This window comes from Moschus berezovskii, chromosome 1 (assembly GCF_049115385.1).
Source record: "Moschus berezovskii isolate FMDL1 chromosome 1, NW_MosBer_1.0, whole genome shotgun sequence".
In the NCBI taxonomy this organism is placed as follows: domain Eukaryota; kingdom Metazoa; phylum Chordata; class Mammalia; order Artiodactyla; family Moschidae; genus Moschus; species Moschus berezovskii.
In genome coordinates, this window is record NC_142460.1 from 96,855,305 (window position 1) to 96,875,342 (window position 20,038).

The 20,038-nt window shown below is 39.1% G+C and overlaps 1 protein-coding gene across 4 annotated transcripts in view; it reads left to right on the forward strand.

The window, feature by feature from the left end:
- The window catches only part of FGF12 (fibroblast growth factor 12), a 638,357-nt gene that overhangs the window by 388,967 nt on the left and 229,352 nt on the right, over window positions 1-20,038 (forward strand). The gene's annotated exons all lie outside the window — the stretch shown is intronic.

The following is a 20,038-nucleotide window of genomic DNA, read 5'->3' on the forward strand; positions in this document are numbered from 1 at the left end:
GGAGAATATAATTTTCCCGAGTGAAGAGATTTTATTTTGATCTAGAATCTAGAATGATCATTAATACATAGTAAGCACTCAACAAAAGATGAAACAAATGAATTAATGTGTCCTTATGCATATGTGTAAAAGTTTATGTAGATCATTGTCTGTCCACTGAAGTATTTTTTAATATTTCCTTTTGAAATAATGTTAGACTTTAGAGAAATTACAGAATAACATAGGAAATTCCAGTGTACACTTCACCCAGCTTCCCTGATGGGCACCACTTTATGTAACAACACTACAATTATCAAATCCAGGAAATTAACATTGGTAAATACTATTAATTGAGCTATAGACTTAATCCAATTTTGTCAGTTTTTCAACTAATGTATTTTTTTCTTGATACCACCCCCCCATATTTTAATTAAAAATTTCCAGTGAAAACTAGTTACTTTTATTTTTACCTTTTCTGAGTATGGATTGAGGTAAAAATATCAGACAAGGCTTTAAAATTGTAGTCATGTTTTTTAATAGGAAATTATAAACCTCTAAGCTGTTAAAATGCATTTTCTTTCTCTGTTTTGTGTGGGCAGGAGTAAAAGCATTTGATTATTTGAAAAAAAATCTTGTTACTATGAGCATCTGTCAGAAGTGTGATGTTTGGTTCAGTAGACACCATTGGGTCCAGCCAACCTTGCCATAGCATCTTGGATTGAATTAATAGGACACCTGATCTTTTGTTCATGAGGAAAAGACTAATTACATGTAATTGAGTACAAAGCCAAATGGGTTTGTCAGCAGCAACAGATAAAAATCTCTGCAAATGTAATGATAATAAAAGATGCAGAACAGTGTTACGCTGGCACAAAAAAATGACAATTGTGGTTGGGAGAATATTAATAGGAATATTTTACATAAAATTAGAAAGGCAATTATTCTGCTCCACTGGTTACCATAGGAGAAGATACATTTGAAGAGGGCAAACATGCTGGGGTGAAAACAATTAAAATATTATAACCAAATGCATTGTTCCCTTTGTTCTCTGAACAAAAATATTCAGGGCCACTTGACTATGGCATGAGCTGCCTGATAAATGAGTACAATGGTGAAACCAGACATAGTCGAGCAGATGCTGTATTAGTACTTGTAGAGGATTTATGGGAAAAAAAAAAAAACTCCTTTGGTGTGGGAGGGAAGAACATGGTGATGGTTGCGACAGTTTCAGAGCTCACTGACTTTTAAGGTCTCCTTCAGTCTTGAGATTCATTTAAAAATTATTTTGAATAGATAAATATATGGTAAAAAATTATAAAAGCACATAAAAGGATATACAGCTGAAAAAGAGTAAAACAGTGCTTAACAAGCACGAGCTGGATTGGCACTACCAGCAGGTCTTGGTGTGCTTCTGTTGAATATAAACAGTTTTATAGGACACCAGATCAGAAAAGGCCATCGTGACCGTGATGGATCAGGATGAAAATGAGACCACTCTGTAATCTGAATGAAGACAAAAACAAGAAAGTTGTCCAGACTACAAAATGATCAAATATTGCTCTACCCTGGCTTATATGGGTGGCTACAGCTTTATTACCAGGAACAGAAGTTACAGTGTTCTTCTTGCCATCCTTAATTCTTATTCTCATCCTTGCCATTCTTAATAATAATTAAGAATTATTAAGATATCCAATTATAGAACTATACCTACATCCATAGAGCATTCAACCCAGAATAAATCTGCTTTCTTTTTTTTTTTCTCCTTAAAAATCACTTGAGACCAAATCTGGAAGTCCTTGCTTACACCATTCTAACTAAAACACCTCAGTTCTGCCATGGTGTGTATTTTTCTTCCTTACTGAGGGTCAATAAACCCAACTTTGTTCAACCACAGATGTGTGGATGTATTTCTTTGGCTAGAATGCATTAACACAGTCAAAAGAGATTTCCTGTGCTTCTCCTCTCTGCCACTTGGCCACATTTCTTGGTATCCTTTCAGATGCAGTCTGTGCATTAAAAACATACACAATATTATACATTTATATGTATTAATATATCTATATCTGTCTATTATCTACCAGGGCTTCCCTGGTAGCTCAATTGGTAAAAAATCTTCCTGCAGAGCCGGAGACCCGCGTTCGATACCTGGGTTGGGAAGATCCTCTGGAAAAGGAAATGGCAACCAAGTCTAGTATTCTTGCCTGGAAAATCCTAGGGACAGAGGAGCCTTGTGGGCTACAGTCCATGGGATCGCAAGAGTTGGACATGACCGAGTGACTAAACCACTACCATCATCTTGTTGAGTACTTTTTCTTAACTTAAAATGTTGTAGCTATAAGACTTTTTCCATATTAGGACATATTTAAATAGGATACTTTATTTAACCTAGTTTCCTTTTGAAGTATATTTTAGTTCTTTCTAATTTTGCTAATATAAACTGTGCTATGAACAATATCCATGTACAGAAGTCATTTTGTATGTGTGCAAGCATATTTGGATAGATACTTAAAAGAGATATTGCTTGGTCAAGGTTTTATGCTTTATATCTTTGAAAAATACCTATTCACTCTCCATCATACAAATTTACACTGAGGGTGGCTGTTTCCTTATTAGTCAACAAAGTGTGTTATCAAACTTTTGGTTCTTTGTTATCTAAAATCATAAACTTTGTTTTCTTATTATATGTTAGGTTGAACACTTGTTCATATATTCTACCAGCCATCTGCAGTTCTTTTTATATGAAATGTTTGTTTATATTTATTTATATTAATGTCTATTTAATCATTTGCAGGAAATCTATATTTTAAAAATCTGCTCATTGTTATGTGAGTTGCAAATGCCTTCACTCATTTTGTTATCTCTAATTTTTTTTGCCATGCTTTATTTTACTTTATTTTAAATAAGCATTTATGCCCTCAACTTTTCTACTTAGAAAGCTTTCATTCATTCCAAGATTATTAAAAAAAAAAAAGAAAAAATCCTCCCATGTATTAGTAAGGAATTGTTTGATTTTTATACTTTATGTTTAATTAATCTAGAATTTTATTTAACTTTTGATTCTAGGCCTCTAATATTTTGTGTTCCTAGTTCGGAGAAGGCAATGGCAAGCCACTCCAGTACTCTTGCCTAGAAAATCCCATGGATGGAGGAGCCTGGTAGGCTGCAGTCCGTGGGGTCGCTAAGGGTCGGACACGACTGAGCGACTTCACTTTCACTTTTCACTTTCACACATTGGAGAAGGAAATGGCAACCCACTCCAGTGTTCTTGCCTGGAGAATCCCAGGGATGGGGGAGCCTGGTGGGCTTCCGTCTATGGGGTCACACAGAGTCGGACACGACTGAAGTGACTTAGCAGCAGCAGCAGCAGCTACTAGTTACAAGTACAATTTCTTTAGATTTGATGAATGTATTAAGTTCTCTATGATTTCAGCATAAAAAATATACTTCAAAAAGTTCTGTATCTGAGTTTTATGAATCTAATTGGAAATTTAAAAATTTACTCATCCAGCTATGTTTTCTGTACAATACTAAACATATGATGTTTTGATACCACCAATCATAAGTATATAGACACAGCCAAAGCCAACAGAAGCTCTGTATTGCTAAACGATGAACAAAAACATGATCCAAATGGTTAGTTGAGGAAAATCATTAAGGACATAAGGGATTCTGCAAAGAATTGTAAAGATATTCTGTCTTCTTAACAAGGGACCTTTCTGGACATCGACATCGCTTTCACCTACTTAAACATATACATTATAGTAGTCATGGGAGATCAAAAGCTGTGCCATATCCAATTATAGGGATATTATTTTCTTCTAGTGTCGTGTGTACTTTAAGAATATATCACAATTTGTATGTGTGAAATCACACCTACAAGTCGGATGAAAAGAAAAAGAAATGCGTGTGTTATCCTGCTGATTTTCTTTAAGCAAGGTTATTTATATAATTCTGAGCAACACTTTGTAATGTACATGTAATGTTGTTACTCTTATAGTGGCATGCCTTTTCAAGAGCAAAATTAATATTCAGTCTTAGCTTATGAATGCAGTTACCTCACTTGATTTTTTTTTAAATAAAGAAATAATATTGCCTTTCGGCTTTCATAGCTAGAAAAAAAGTGATGGATGTTTGTTAGAAATTTGTTTTTGTTGAATGTGTTTCAATTTTAAAGACTGCTCCTTCAAATAATATTTGTGGAAAGCTTGAACAAGAACCAATTCTTTTTTTTTTTTAACCTTGGCATTGTACCATTTTATGTATTTCCTTTTGATCCTAAGACTTTTACCCTCTGGTTAGTAAAGTAAAACATGATCCATTTGAGATTATCCTTTTCCTAGCTGCTCTATGACTATTTGTGTCATATTTATATAGACAGTATATATAGTGGTTAAAGAATCTTATGGGAGCTACGTCACCAAGTGTATTCCTAGAACTAAGGACTCATATTATCTTTAGTCTTCTCCTAGCACTGTGAGGTGAATGGCGCGTTGGTCTTCAGCAAGTCACATAAACTTTCTCGGATTTATGCAATCTCTGATTTTACAAAATGAGAGGAAGAGAGAATCTGTAAGCTTTTTATAGTCTTTCCTTTAATTCTCATATAGAAGTAAATGTGTGCTCAGAAAAACTGATCGACAGATTCCACTTCCATAAATACCATTTGTTCTGAAAGGTATGTTACTGGCAGGAAATCTTCAGTTTGCAAATTCCTATGTGATATTCTCAAGGTGTATATAAAGATCTGGGGAGTTATACACATAAGTAATAGAGCCAGAACTGAATCCAGGCTGACTTGAGATTCTGTGACTTGGAGTTAGTTATTTAACCTAAATCTTGATTCCCTCATTTATTTGGGCTTCCCTGGTGGCTCAGAAGGTAAAGAATCCATCTGCAATGTGGGAGACCAGGGTTTGATCCCTGGGTTGGGAAGATCCCTTGGAAAAGGGAATGCCTACCCACTCCAGTATTCTGGCCTGACGAATTCCATGGCCCGAGGAGCCTGGAAGGCTATAGTGCATGTTGTTGCAAGTGGGGATAATAATAGTACGTAGATCATAGAATTGTTGTGTAGATTAAATGGGTGATTCATGAAAAGTGCCTAAAATAATGCCCAAAGCCTGGTTAAATGTGGTCCATTGTTGTTGTTATTATTCTCCCCAGTAGGGGCCCGAGTCCTTGTTTGCCAGGAGCTTACAGACAGGGACCATTTAACAGAAGCAGAGTTCTTAATCTGGAGAAGGAAATGGCAACCCACTCCAGTACTCTTGCCTGGAAAATCCCATGGATGGAAGAGCCTGGTAGGCTACAGTCCGTGGGGTCGCAAAGAGTCGGACACGACTGAGTGACTTCACCTTACCTTACCTTACCTTACCTTAGAGTTCTTAATGGTGGTAGCTGTTGTGATGTGAAAGAACTCAGTGCTTACGCTGAAGAGTCTGGAAAGTACTCTAAATTAGTGGTTCCTAAAGTGTGCACTCCCTGGACCTCCAACACCAGCATCATCTGGAAATTTGTTTGTTGTTGTTGTTCAATTAAAGATCATGGCATCTGGTCCCATCACTTCATGGGAAACAGATGGGGAAAAAGTGGAAACAGTGTCAGACTTTATTTTTCTGGGCTCCAAAATCACTGCAGATGCTGATTGCAGCCATGAAATTAAAAGACGCTTACTCCTTGGAAGGAAAGTTATGACCAACTTAGATAGCATATTAAAAAGCAGAGACATTACTTTGCCAACAAAGGGCCATCTAGTCAAGGCTATGGTTTTTCCAGTGGTCATGTATGGATGTGAGAGTTGGACTGTGAAGAAAGCTGATCGCCGAAGAATTGATGCTTTTGAACTGTGGTGCTGGAGAAGACTCTTGAGAGTCCCTTGGACTGCAAGGAGATCCAACCAGTCCATTCTAAAGGAGATCAGTCCTGGGTGTTCATTGGAAGGACTGATGCTAAAGCTGAAACTGCAATATTTTGGCCACCTCATGCGATGAGTTGACTCACTGAAAAAGACTCTGATGCTGGGAGGGATTGGGGGCAGGAGGAGAAGGGGACGACAGAGCATGAGATGGCTGGATGGCATCACCGACTTGGAGGACATGAGTTTGAGTGAACTCCAGGAGTTGATGATAGACAGGGAGGCCTGGCGTGCTGTGATTCATGGGGTTGCAAAGAGTCGGACACGACTGAGCAACTGAAATGAACTGAACTGAACTGAAAGTGTGCACTACCTGGACCTCCAACACCAGCATCATCTGGAAACTTGTTTGTTCTTGTTGTTCAGTTGCTCAGTTGTGTCCAACTTTGCGACCCCATGGACTGTAGCACTCCAGGCTTCCCTGTCCTTCGCCATCTCCCGGAGCTTGCTCAGACTCATGTCCATTGAGCCGGTGATGCCATCCAGCCATCTTGCACTCTGTTATCCCCTTCTCCTCCTGCCTTCAATCTTTCCCAGCATCAGGGTCTTTTCTAAAGGAGTCGGCTCTTTGCATCAGGTGGCCAAAGTATTGAAGCTTCAGCTTCAGCATTAGTTCTTCCAATGAATATTCAGGATTGATTTTCTTGAGACTCATGGTGCTAAGTCGCTTTAGTCATGTCTGGCATTTTGTGACTCACGGTAGATGTTGTGAATCAGAACCTCAGTGCTGGGGCTCAGCAGTGTGTGTTTTGACAAACTTTCCAGATGATTCTGATGCACTGCAGGAGGTATGAAGGGGTACTCTCCTCTGCATCCTGGATGTGAAGTATTCACATTTGCAAATGAAGCAGTCTCTGCCTTGGAACTGTTACACCTAGTTCTATGGGAACCTAATTCCTAATGTAATAGGGAAAGCACGGCTCTGCAGGTAGATTGAAAAGCATACTGAAATTCAGACTTTCTAGTATCTCAAATGTGTGGAATCTGTTTCATTTTTATTTCATTTCCTGGAGAGTCAGAGCTCAGTTCTAGACAGGTTATGTGATCAAACTTAGGTTGGGGAATAATTTTAAAAATTCACGAATAGTAATATTTGGTTGCTCAGTTGTGTTCAGCTCTTCTCTGAACCCAGTGAGTATAGTCTGCCAGCCTCCTGTGTCCATGGGATTTCCCAGGCAAGCATACTGGAATGGGTTGCCATTTCCTTCTCCAGGGAATCTTCCTGACCCAGGGATCGAACCTGAGTCTCTTGAGTCTCCTGCATTAGCAGGTGGATTCTTTACCACTAGTGCCACCTGGGAAGCCAACAAATGATAAGTAAACATATATTACATAGTTTTATGTCTCAGAGCTTTTACACATGCTAATTCCTTTTGCTTGGAATGACTTCACAAATCTTATCCACCTGGTTAATCACTCTTACCCTTCAGAACTCTTGAAAACTCTTATCTCTTTTGTCACTATGAAGATTTCTCTAGCCATCCCTCAATTGCCAACCTCACACAAAACCCCACAGTAATTACTCTCTTCACGCTATTGTGTTTGAACCTTGTGTATGCATTTTCAGTTGCAGAAACATTATACGACAGTACATCATACTTTACATTGCAGTTCCTTATCTGCATTTGTATAGATAAAGAATAAAATCCTTATTTGCCCTTCTGTTTAGAATAGAGATGATATTTTCCAAGATCCCTTAAAGGAGGGCTATGCAGATGTGTTTCATTTAGTTGGCACACTTCAAGAAAAAAATGAGTGTATCCAAGCAATGAATGCATCTAGTTCCCCCTACATTTCCTACTACCTGCCTGGTCCTAAAGACGTTTCCTTTTTATTGGAGCATAGTTGCTTTACAATGTTTTTAGTTTCTACTGTACAGCAAAGTGAATCAGATAGATATATATCTCCCCTCTTTTTTTTATTTCTTTTCCATTTATGTCACAAGAGAGCCCTGAGTTCTCTGTGTTTTACAGTAGGTTCTCATTAGTTATCTATTTTATATTCATAGCATCAATAGTATATATATGTCAATCCTCATCTCCCAGTTCATCCCACCCCTTTTCTGCCTGGATATCCATGTTTGTTCTCTGTGTCTGTCTGTCTCTATTTCTGCTTTGCAAATGTGTGCTAAGTTGTGTCAGTCATGTCTGACTCTTTGTGACCCTATGGTCTGTAGCCCTCCAGGCTCCTCTGTCCATGGAGATTCTCCAGGCAAGAATACTGGAGTGGATTGCCATGTTCTTCTCCAGAGGATCTTCCTGACCCAGGGATCGAACCCTTTTCTCCTATGGCTCCTGCATAGAAAGTGGATTCTTTACCCCTGAGTCACCGGGGAAGCCCAAGATTGTCTAAATCTTATATAGATAGTTTTTTCACATTCTGCCTATATATGTTAATAGATTTGTTTTTCTCTTTCTGATTCCTGAAGACTTTTGAATTTGGGATACCTGTAGTTCTTGCTCAATGTTTGTGAAATCAAAACCAAACAAAAACATGTAAAAACTCAAAGAGTTTTACCACTTAAATATCACCAATTGTAAGGCAGAGTAGCTTGGGCTTTCATTCAGATAACCTGTTTCCAGTCCAAGTCCTATCCTTAATTATATGTATGATCTTGTTTCAGTCATGTAAGCTCTCTGTTCCTTGGATTTCTAGTCTGTAAAAAGAGGTTTGGGGAAAGGTCATCTCCAGTGTTGTTAACAAATCTGAAACTTAGAAAGCCTATAAATTGGCAATGATTTCTATTTTTATTTTTCAAAAACTTGAAACTTTCCTTTTTACATTATAAAAAGGGGCAAAATTGTGAGAGCAGATAGTGCAATAATTTTTGCATTGAATTTAAAAACAATAGTAAATTTACCTTCAAAATGTATGCAGAATTTGACCACCTCTCTGTACAGTCAAAGCTATGATTTTTCCAGTAGTCATGTACAGATGTGAGTTGGACCATAAAGAAGATTGAATGCCGAAGAATTGATGGCTTTCGAATTGTGGTGCTAGATAAGACTCTTAAGAGTCCCTTGGACTGCAAGGAAATCAAACCAGTCAATCATAAAGAAAGTCAACCTGGAATATTCATTGGAAGGATTGAGGCTGAAGCTGAAGCTCCAGTATTTTGGCCGCCTGATGCTAAGAGCCAACTCATTGGAAAAGCCCCTAATGCTGAGGAAGATTGAGGGCAGGAGAAGAAGGTGGTAACAGAGGATGAGATGGTTGGATAGCATCACCAGCTCGACGAACATGAGTTTGAGTAAATTACAGGAGATAGTGAAGGACAGGGAAGCCTGATGTGCTGCTGTCCATGGGGTCACAACGAGTCAGACACGATTGAGTGACTGAACAACAGCATCGCTCTTGTCACTACCTAGTCCACACTACTCTCATCTTTGGTCTATTGCAATATCTTCCTAAATAATCTTGTACTTAAGGCTTTCCCTCTTAGTATCCACACAGCAGTGAGGGTGACCTAGTTAAAATGGGTCAGGTAAACTGACTTTTCTGTTCAATCTCTTTCATTACACATAATTAAGGGTAAAAGACAAATTCATCCCATGACCAGTAAGGTTTTCCATAATCCTACCCATTACCTCCTGACTATTCTCTTTCCTCTTTCTTTTGGCTGTTCTTTTAACATACCGATCATGCTCCTTCCTTTCCCCATCATCTAAAATGTTCTTCCTCCAAATATCTAAATAGCACACTCCCTCATCATCTTCATTCCCTTACTCAAAAGTGGGAGGGATAGTTAGAGGTAGTTAGGGAGTTTGGGATGGACATGTACGCTCTGCTATCTTTAAAATGGATAACTGACAAGGACCCACTGTATAGCACAGGGAACTGTCCTCAGTGTTATATGGCAATCTAATTGGGAAAAGAATTTGAAATATAATAGACACAAATATATGTTCAACTGAATCATTTTGTTGTACATCTGAAACTAACACAACATTGTTAATCAACTATATTCCAATAAAAAAAGTGAAGGCTTTTGCCATGGCAGTAGTCTTTTCTGTTTGATTTATATATGTTTCAATCCCTATCTTCAACACTTTATCTCCTTTGGCAACTTTATTTATTTTTTCCCACTATTTACCACTATGTAATATACTTATTTTATTATGTCCCTACTTTACTAAAATGTTCCCCATATACACCACACATTTCCCTCATTCATAATTTTGCTTATGTTATTTTCTCCAGTAATTATGTTATCCTCTAAAAATAATACCAACTGCCTTTTGTCTTTGATAATTTTTTCTGATGTTTTTAACTGGTTAAGTCTTGCTTTTTCTTCTGCATACACTATACATCTCAAGATATTTATGTAGTTTAATCTGTATTGATGCATCTACTTTCTTTAAGTTATAAGTTCCTTGAGGGCACTGACTATGTCTGACTTATTTATGTGTTGGCGTTTAACAGGGAGGCCTGGCGTGCTGTGCTTCATGGGGTCGCAAAGAGTTGGACATGACTGAGCGACTGAACTGAACTGAACTGACAATAGATAAGAATAGTAACAAATTCATAGTAATTAATTCATAGTAACAGATGTATCATCAGACTCCCATATAAATTTAAAGGCATAATTAGAATATAAGCTCCACAAGGGCAAGGAGAGTGGTTTGCCTTTTGTATTGTATCCCCAATACCTAGAACAGTGCTTGGCTCATAGTAGGTTTCCAGTATTTGTTGAATAGATGAATAAAAGTGAGTTTTCAGAATGGCCTCATCAAAAATGAATAGGATTTTGTCAAACAACACCTAGCCTAAAGGTTTAATGCAAATTAAGTCACATTTGCATCTTCATATCTTTTCGAGAATGAGAGACAGTTTAAGAGATTTCAAAAGATGGATAAGGAAGTCATTTTCCATTATGAAACTAGAAAGAAAATTGAATATGTATGCTTAGTCTGGAAAAGTGAACTCTATAGAAATAATAGTAAAAGAGGACACTGTTGTGCAGTTTTAAATATATCTTCAAAGTGTTATGTGAATATACATTCATGGTGATAATTACAGAGGCATCATTTTCTGAAAGTATGTAAATGGTACATTTACCCAGAAGAGAGGGAGCCATTGCTTTTATTATTCAACTAGGACCAGCAGCTAAATTTAAGCTTATGCTGCAGGAAAAAGAAAATATCCATTCAGGTGCTTTAAGGGTAAGAAAGAAAGGCACCCAGGGAGTTCTTGAAGTAGTGGAAAGGGATATTAGAGTTCTGATGAATTAGAAATTATTAAAATTTCTCCAAAATTGCCTGATGCTGAGGCTCTAAGAATTGAGTTGATTTGCTCAAGATAGAGTGAGGATAATTCAGTTCTGTAATATCCATAACCTGTGTTCCTTTCTCTATATAAATTATTGCTTGAGAGATTATGCAAATTTAGCTACATTCTCAAACTGAATAGATTTTAACAAATGGAATTAGGATTTTTTAAAATGTGGCTGGTTCAATTATGCATTCAGTCTGTGGCCACCAACTGAATAAGGGATAAATCAAAACTTAATTCTAATGTGGGTCAATATTTTCCAGATCATACTACCTTAAAATACAAAAGAAGAACTACATATTTTAAGTGAGGGATTTGAAAAATAAAATGGTCATTAGTGTGCCAAACAGTATTTCTTAATGTATGAGTTTGGGCCACAATAGATACTAATAGGTAACATTTACCCAGTACTTTCTAAAGTGTCTAGTACAGGTATACAAATTTTATAATTTTTACTCATTTAAGTATTATATCAATCCTATAAAACAGGGGCTGTAATTATTCCTACTTTGAAAATGAGTAAACTGAGGCAAAGGAAGTTGGAATAATTAATCCGTGGTCATACAAATAAATAAATTAATTAATAAATTAATCACATGAATATTAAATGGTAGACTTAGGATTTGACCTCAGTGAATTTAGTTCAATGAAACATAACTCAATGAAACTATGAGCCATGCTGTGTAGAGCCACTCAAGATAGACGAGGCATGGTGGAGAGTTCTGACAAAACGTGATCCATTGGAGAAAAGACTGTCAAAACACTTCAGTATTCTTGCCTTGAGAACCCCATGAACAGCATGAAAAGGCAAAAAGATATGACACTGAAAGATGAACTCCCCAGTCGGTAGGTGCCCAATATGCTACTGGAGATCAGTGGAGAAATAACTCCAGAAAGAGTGAAGAGACGGAGCCAAAGCAACAACAGCACTCAGTTGTGGATGTGATGGTTGATGGAAGTAAAGTCTGATGCTGTAAAGAGCAATATTACATAGGAACCTGCAATATCAGGTCCATGAATCAAGGCAAATTAAGTTCAGTTCAGTTCTGTCACTCAGTCGTGTCCAACTCTTGGCGACCCCATGGACTACAGCACACCAGGCCTCCCTGTCCATCGCCAACTCCTGGAGTTTATTCAGACACATGTCCTTTGAGTCGATGATGGCATTCAACCATCTCATCCTCTGTGGTACCCTTCTCCTCCTGCCTTCAATCTTTCCCAGCATCAAGGTCTTTTCCAGTGAGTCAGTTCTTTGCATCAGGTGGCCAAAGTATTGGAGTTTCAGCTTCAGCATCAGAAATTCCAATTAATATTGAGGACTGATCTCCTTTAAGATGAACTGGTTGGATCTCCTTGCACTCCAAAGGACTCTCAAGAGTCTTCTCTAACACCATAGTTCAAAAGCATCATTTCTTCAGTGCTCAGCTTTCTTTACAGTCCAGCCCTCACAGCCATACATGACTACTAGAAAAACCAAAACCTTGACTAGACGGACCTTTTTTGGTAAAGTAATGTCTCTGGTTTTTAATATGCTGTCTAGGTTACCTGAAGTAACAGGCAAATTTTGCCTTGGAGTACAGAATGAATCTGGGCAAAGGCTAATAGAGTTTTGCCAAGAGAATGCACTGTTCATGACAAACACCCTCCTCCAACAACACAAGAGAAGACTCTACACATGGACATAACCAGGTGGTCAATACCAAAATCAAACTGATTATATTCTTTGCAGGCAAAGATGGAGAAGCTCTATACCATCAGCAAAAATAAGACTGGGACCTGACTGTGGTTCAGATCATGCCCTCCTAATTGCCAAATTCAAACTTAAATTGAAGAAAGTAGGGAAAGCCACTAGACCATTCAAGTATGACCTAAATCATATCCCTTTCGATTACACAGTGGAAGTCAGAAATAGATTTAAGGGACTAGATCTGATAGAGTGTCTGAAGAACTATGGACAGAGGTTCGTGACACTGTACAGGAGGCAATGATCAAGACCATCCCCAAGAAAAAGAAATGCAAAAAGGCAAAATGGTTGTCTGAGGAGGCCTTACAAATAGCTTAGAAAAGAAGAGAACCTAAAGGCAATGGAGAAAAGGAAAGAAATACACATTTGAATGCAGAGTTCCAAAGAATAGAAAGGAGAGATAAGAAAGCTTTCTTCAGCAATCAATGCAAAGAAATAGAGGAGAATGATAGAATGGCAAAGACTAGATATCTCTTCAAGAAAATTAGAGATACAAGGAAACATTTCATGCAAAGATGGGCACAATAAAGGACAGATGGTAGGGACCTAACAGAAGCAGAAGATATTAAGAAGAGGTGGCAAGAATACCCAGAAGAACTATAAAAAAAAGATCTTCACGACCCAGATAACCGCAATGGCATGACCAGTCACTAGAGCCAGACATCCTAGAGTGTGAAGTCAAGTGGGGCTTTAGGAAGCATCACTATGAACAAAGCTGGTGGAGGTGATGGAATTCCAGTTGAACTATTTCAAATCCTAAAAGATGATGTTGTGAAAGTGCTGCACTCACTGTGCCAGCAAATCGGGAAAACTCCTCAGTGGCCATAGGACTGGAAAAGGTCAGTTTTCATTCCAATCCCAAAGAAAGACAATGCCGAAGACAATGCTCAAACTACCGCACAATTGCACTCATCTCACATACTCGCAAAGTATGCTCAAAATTCTCCAAGCCAGGCTTCAACAGTCTGTGAACCATGAACTTCAAGATGTTCAAGCTGGATTTAGAAAAGGCAGATCAAATTGCCAACATTCACTGGATCATCATAAAAGCAACAGAGTTCCAGAAAACATCTTCTTCTGCTTTATTGACTATGCCAAAGCCTTTGAAAGTGTGGACCACAACAAACTGTTGAAAATTCTTAAAGAGATGGGAATACCAGATTATCTGACCTGGCTCCTGAGAAATCTGTATGCATGTCAAGAAGCAACAGTTAGAACTGAACATGGAACAACAGCCTGGTTCCAAATTGGGAAAGGAGTACATTGAGGCTGTATATGGCATCACCGACTTGATGGACATGTGTTTGAGTGAACTCCAGGATTTGGTGATGGACAGGGAGGCCTGGCGTGCTGTGATTCACGGGGTCGCAAAGAGTCGGACACGACTGAGCAACTGAACTGAACTGAACTGAGGCTGTATATTGTCACCCTGCTTATTTAACTTAAATGAAGTGGATATCATGAGAAATTCTGGGGTGGATGAAGCACAAGCTGGAATGAAGATTTCTGGGAGAAATATCAATAAACTCAGATATGCAGGTAACACCACCCTTATGGCAGAAAGTGAAGAAGAACTAAAGAGCCTCTTGATGTACGTGAAAGAGGAGAATGAAAAAGTTGGCTTAAAGCTCATAATTCAGAAAACTAAGATCATGGCATCCAGTCTCATCAGTCCAGTTCAGTCGCTCAGTCATGTCCGACTCTGCGACCCCATGAATCACAGCACGCCAGGCCTCCCTGTCCACCACCAACTCCCGGAGTACACTCAACCTCATGTCCACAGAGTTGGTGATGCCATCTGGCCATCTCATTCTCTGTCATCCCCTTCTCCTCCTGCCCCCAATCCCTCCCAGCATCATAGTCTTTTCCAGTGAGTCAACACTTCGCATGAGGTGGCCAAAGTATTGCAGTTTCAGCTTTAGCATCAGTCCTTCCAATGAACACCCAGGACTGATCTCTTTAGAATGGACTGGTTGGATCTCCCGCAGTCCAAGGAGATCTTCTCCAGCACCACAGGTCAAAAGCATCAATTCTTCAGTGCTCAGCTTTCTTCACAGTCCAACTCTCACATCCATACATGACCACGGGAAAAACCATAGCCTTGACTAGATGGACCTTTGTTGGCAAAGTAATGTCTCTGCTTTTTAATATGCTATCTAGGTTGGTCATAACTTTCCTCCCAAGGAGTAAGCATCTTTTAATTTCATGGCTGCAATCAGCATCCGCAGTGATTTTGGAGCCCAAAAAAATAAAGTCTGACATGTTTCCACTGTTTCCCCATCTATTTCCCATGAAGTGATGGGAGCAGATGCCATGATGTTTCTGAATGTTGAGCTTCAAGCCAACTTTTTCACTCTCCTCTTTCACTTTCATCAAGAGGCTTTTTAGTTCTTCTTCGCTTTCTGCCATAAGGGTGGTAACCTCATCTGAATATCTGAGGTTATTATATTTCTCCCGGCAATCTTGATTCCAGCCTGTATTTCTTCCAGCCCAGCGTTCCTCATGATGTCTGGTCCCATCACTTCATGGCAAATAAATGGGGAAACAATGGAAAGAGTGAGATACTTTTTTTTTTTTGATCCAAAATCACTGTAGAAGGTGACTACTGCCATGAAATTAAAAGGCGCTTGCTCCTTGGAAGAAAAGCTATGACCACCCTAGGCAGCATATTAAGAAGCAGAGACATTACCAACAAAGGTCCGTCTAGTCAAGTCTTTGGTTTTTCCAATAGTCATGTATGGATGTGAGAGTTGGACTATAAAGAAAGCTGAGCACTGAAGAATTGATGCTTTTGAACTGTGGTGTTGGAGAAGACTCTTGAGAGTCCCCTGGACTGCAAGGAGAGCCAACCAGTCAATCCTAAAGGAAATCAGTCCTGAATATTCATTGGAAGGACTGATGCTGAAGCTGAAACTCCATTACTTTGGCCACCTGATGTGAAGAACTGACTCATTGGAAAAGACCCTGATGCTGAGAAAGATAAAGGCAGGAGGAGAAGGGGACCACAGAGGATGAGATGGTTGGATGGCATCACCTATGTGAGGACATGAGTTTGAGTAAGCTCCAGGAGTTGGTGATCGACAGGGAAGCCTGGCCTGCTGCAGTTCATGGGGTTGCAAAGAGTTGGACACGACTGAGCGACTGAACTGAACTGCGCTAAATTTAGTTCCAGAGTTAATGCTTTTACCATTCTGTGTTGAATACCTATTTTCTCTTTCCTCTTTAATATTACCTAGTGCATAAAAAAATCATACCACTGCATTCTTCTCACAACACTTAAGAATAGTATTATGTAGGGAACATTACTTACTTATAAACTATTACAGTGTTTTGCAGGCTAAACTTTGAACTGGAGAGGATTTTCCTTCAATATGTTCAATGTGTTTAAACTACAAAGTAAGACCTTTTTTGAAATAGTAAACCTTTATACAATAATTTTAAAGATCTTAGATAATCTGGTTGTCTTTTAAATATATCTGCCTTGGGAAGTTTGAGGTGTGTAGGCTGTGTGTGTTTGTGTATGTATATATATTTCCATGTATTATTCAGTAGCCTAGATAGAATGGTATTGAGTAGGCATCCATCCAGGATGTAGTGAGGTTGCACTGAGTACATCTGCTTTCCCTGACACTGAGGCAGAATGTGGAGCACACACCCATGTCAAAATATGTCTGTCTAGTATTACTAAGCCCACTCCATAGTATTATAATTGAATTTTTAAATATATCCTAAAGAAAGCCGCTGTTTTTTTCCTCTTGCTTAGATATTGACAGAGTCATCATTTTTATTGTTATTTTTGTATGTTCCAGTGATCAGTCTGGAAGCAGTATGGTGTTGTGAATAGTCCATAGAGTTTCAGAGACATACAGTTAAGGATATTAATATGCATTTCTTCATTTTGCAGCTGCATAAACTTGGGCAGTTTGCTTAGCACTTTGATGCCATAGCTTCTCATCTACAAAATGGGAATTGTATGTGAAGACTTTTTGTATGTAATAGCAGATTTACCCTCTTAGAAGGAAGTGCTTTGGAAAATCTAAAGAGTAGACATTTGTATTACTTGAAGCTTGATGTAGAGTGATTTCAGGGAAAATACAGGATTTGAACAGAGCTTTGAGGAACTGTGTATAGCCTTTTTGAAACCTCATCTATAATTCCATTTTTATCTAGGTCCTGGACCTAGCCTTCCCATCTTTGGGGGAACTTGTTCAAAGTCTAATTTAGATTGGATGGTAGCTCAGTAGTAAAGAACCTGCCTGCCAGTGCAGGAGACGCAGGTTTGATCCCTGTGTCAGGAAGATCCCCTGGAGAAGGAAATGGCAACCCACTCCAGTATTACCTGGGAAATCCCATGGACAGAGGAGCCTGGTGGGCCACAGTCAATGGGGTCGCCAAAGAGTGGGACACGACTTAGCAACTGAACAACAAACCCCAGTGTACTTGAAATTTCCCTAGGGGATGTGGAGGTAGAATGAATCTAATTACATATTTGTTCTCAGTTTTTGGATTCTTCTGATAATCTGATCAGGGAAAGTCCTATTAAGATGCAAAGGAAGACAATTCACCCCCTGCCCCTTTTATCTCCAAGTCTTCTAGAACAATGGTCCAATTTTTTTTGCACATTTGAATCATCTGGATACATTTTACAAGCCCAGATCACTAAAATCAGGATCTTCTAGGATGGACCTAGGCATCAGTATTACTTTAAAATCATACAGATGATTCCAAAGTGCAGTCAAGTTTAGAAACTGATTTCTTCCAGAAAATTACTTTTTATACTTTAGTCCACATTAGAATCACCTAGAAGGCTTGTTAAACTACTGATTTGGAGGCCTTCATCCCAGAATGTGTGATTCAGTAAGTCTGGAAGAAGGGCCAGAGTGTTTGTATTTCTAACATGTTCACAAAACCAACTCTGAGAACCACCCTGTAGAACATACTACATACTAAGTCACTTCAGTCATGTCCAACTCTGTGCGACGCTATGGACAGAGCCCACCAAGCTCCTCTGTCCACAGGATTCTCTAGGCAAGAACACTGGAGTGGGTTGCCATGTCCTTCTCAAACTGCAAGTGCAGAATGATCATCTGGTGATCTTGTTAAATTGCAGATTTTGATTAAGCAAGTCTTAGATGGAGCCTGAGATTGTGCCTTTCTAATAAGCTATAGGAGATGCCCACACCTGCCCACTACTGACCACACCTACCTTTGGTCTATGGGTTGGTAAGATTTGGTACACAGTAGCATCACCTGATTTCAGTATTGACCATCTGGTGATGTCCGTGTGTAGAATAGTCTTTGGTGTTGTTTGAAGAGTGTGTTTGCTGTGACCAGTGCTTTTTCTTGGCAAAACTCTGTTAGCCTTTGTCCTGCTTCATTCTGTACTCCAAGGCCAAACTTTCTTGTTAATCCAGTATCTCTTGACTTCCTACTTTTGTATTCCAGTCCCCTGTGATGAAAAGGACATCTTTCTTTGGTGTTAATTCTGGAAGGTCTTGTAGGTCTTCATAGAACCATTCAACTTCAGCTTCTTTGGCATTACTTTGGCATTTGGTTGGGGCCTAGACTTGGATTATTGTGCTATTGGATTGTCTGCCTTGCAAATGAACAGAGATCAGTCTGTCGTTTTTGATATTGCACCCAAATACTGCATTTCAGACTCTTTTCTTGACTATAAGGGCTACTCCATTTCTTCTAAGGGATTCTTGCCCACAGTAGATGTAATGGTCATCTGAATTAATTTCGCCTATCCCAGTTCATTTTATTCACTGACTCCTAAACTGTCAATGTTCACTCTTGTCATCTCCTGTTTGACCACTTCCAATTTGCCTTGATTCGTGGACCTAACATTCCAGGTTCCTATGCAACACTGTTCTTTACAGCAATGGACTTTACTTCTATCACCAGTGACATCCACAGCTGGGCATTTTTTTTACTTTGGCTCAACCTTTTCATTCTTTTTGGAACTATTTCTCCACTTTCCTCCAGTAGCATATTGGACACCTACCAACCTGGGGAGTTCATTTTTCAATGTCATATCTTTTTGCCTTTTCATACTGTTCGTGGTGTTCTCAGGGCAAGAATACTGAAGTGTGTTGCCATTCCCTTCTCCAGTGGATCATGTTTTGTCAGATCACTGCAGATGGTGATTGCAGTCATGAAATTAAAAGACGCTTACTCCTTGGAAAAAAGGCTATGACCAACCTAGGCAGCATATTAAAAAACAGAGCCATTAGTTTGCCGACAAAGGTCCGCTTTGTCAAAGCTATGGTTTTTTCAGTAGTAATATATGGATGTGAGAGTTGGACAATAAAGAAACCTGAGTGCCAAAGACCTGATGCTTTTGAACTGTGGTGTTGGAGAAGGCTCTTGAGAGTCCCTTGGACAGCAAGGAGAGAAAACCAGTCAATCCTAAAGGAAACCAGTCCTGAATATTAATTGGAATGGCTGATGCTGAAGCTCTAATACGTTGGCCACCTGATGCAAACTGACCCATTGGAAAAGATCCTGATGCTGGGAAAGATTGAAGGCGGGAGGAGAAGGGAACGACAGAGGATGAGACGGTTGGATGGCATCACCGAGTCAATGGAAATGAGTTTGAGCAAACTCTGGGAGTTGGTGATGAATAGGAAAGCCTGGTGGGCTGCAGTCCATGGGGTCGCAAAGAGTCAGATACAAATGAGTGACTGAACTGAACTGAGCATCACCAGGGAGCTTGTTAGAACCACTTCAGACCTATTGAATATGAAATTGCTTTTTAACAGTGCTGCACATTGGAATCATCTGGAGAGTTTAAAAAATATTGATACCTAGTTTTAATCCTGAAAATTCCAACTGAAGATTTTTATTTAGTTGCCGTGGGTGTGGCCAGGGCATCAGAATTAAAGCAGCAACTCCTCAGAAGGTTGTAATAATGCAGCAAAAATTGTTGAGACAAAGTTATAAAATAAGATATTTGTTTTTAAGTACAGTGCAAATCAATCCTGGGTGTTCATTGGAAGGACTGATGCTAAAACTGAAACTCCAATACTTTGGCCACCTCATGCGATGAGTTGACTCACTGGAAAAGAGTCTGATGCTAGGAAGGATTGGGGGTTGGAGGAGAAGGGGATGACAGAGAATGAGATGGC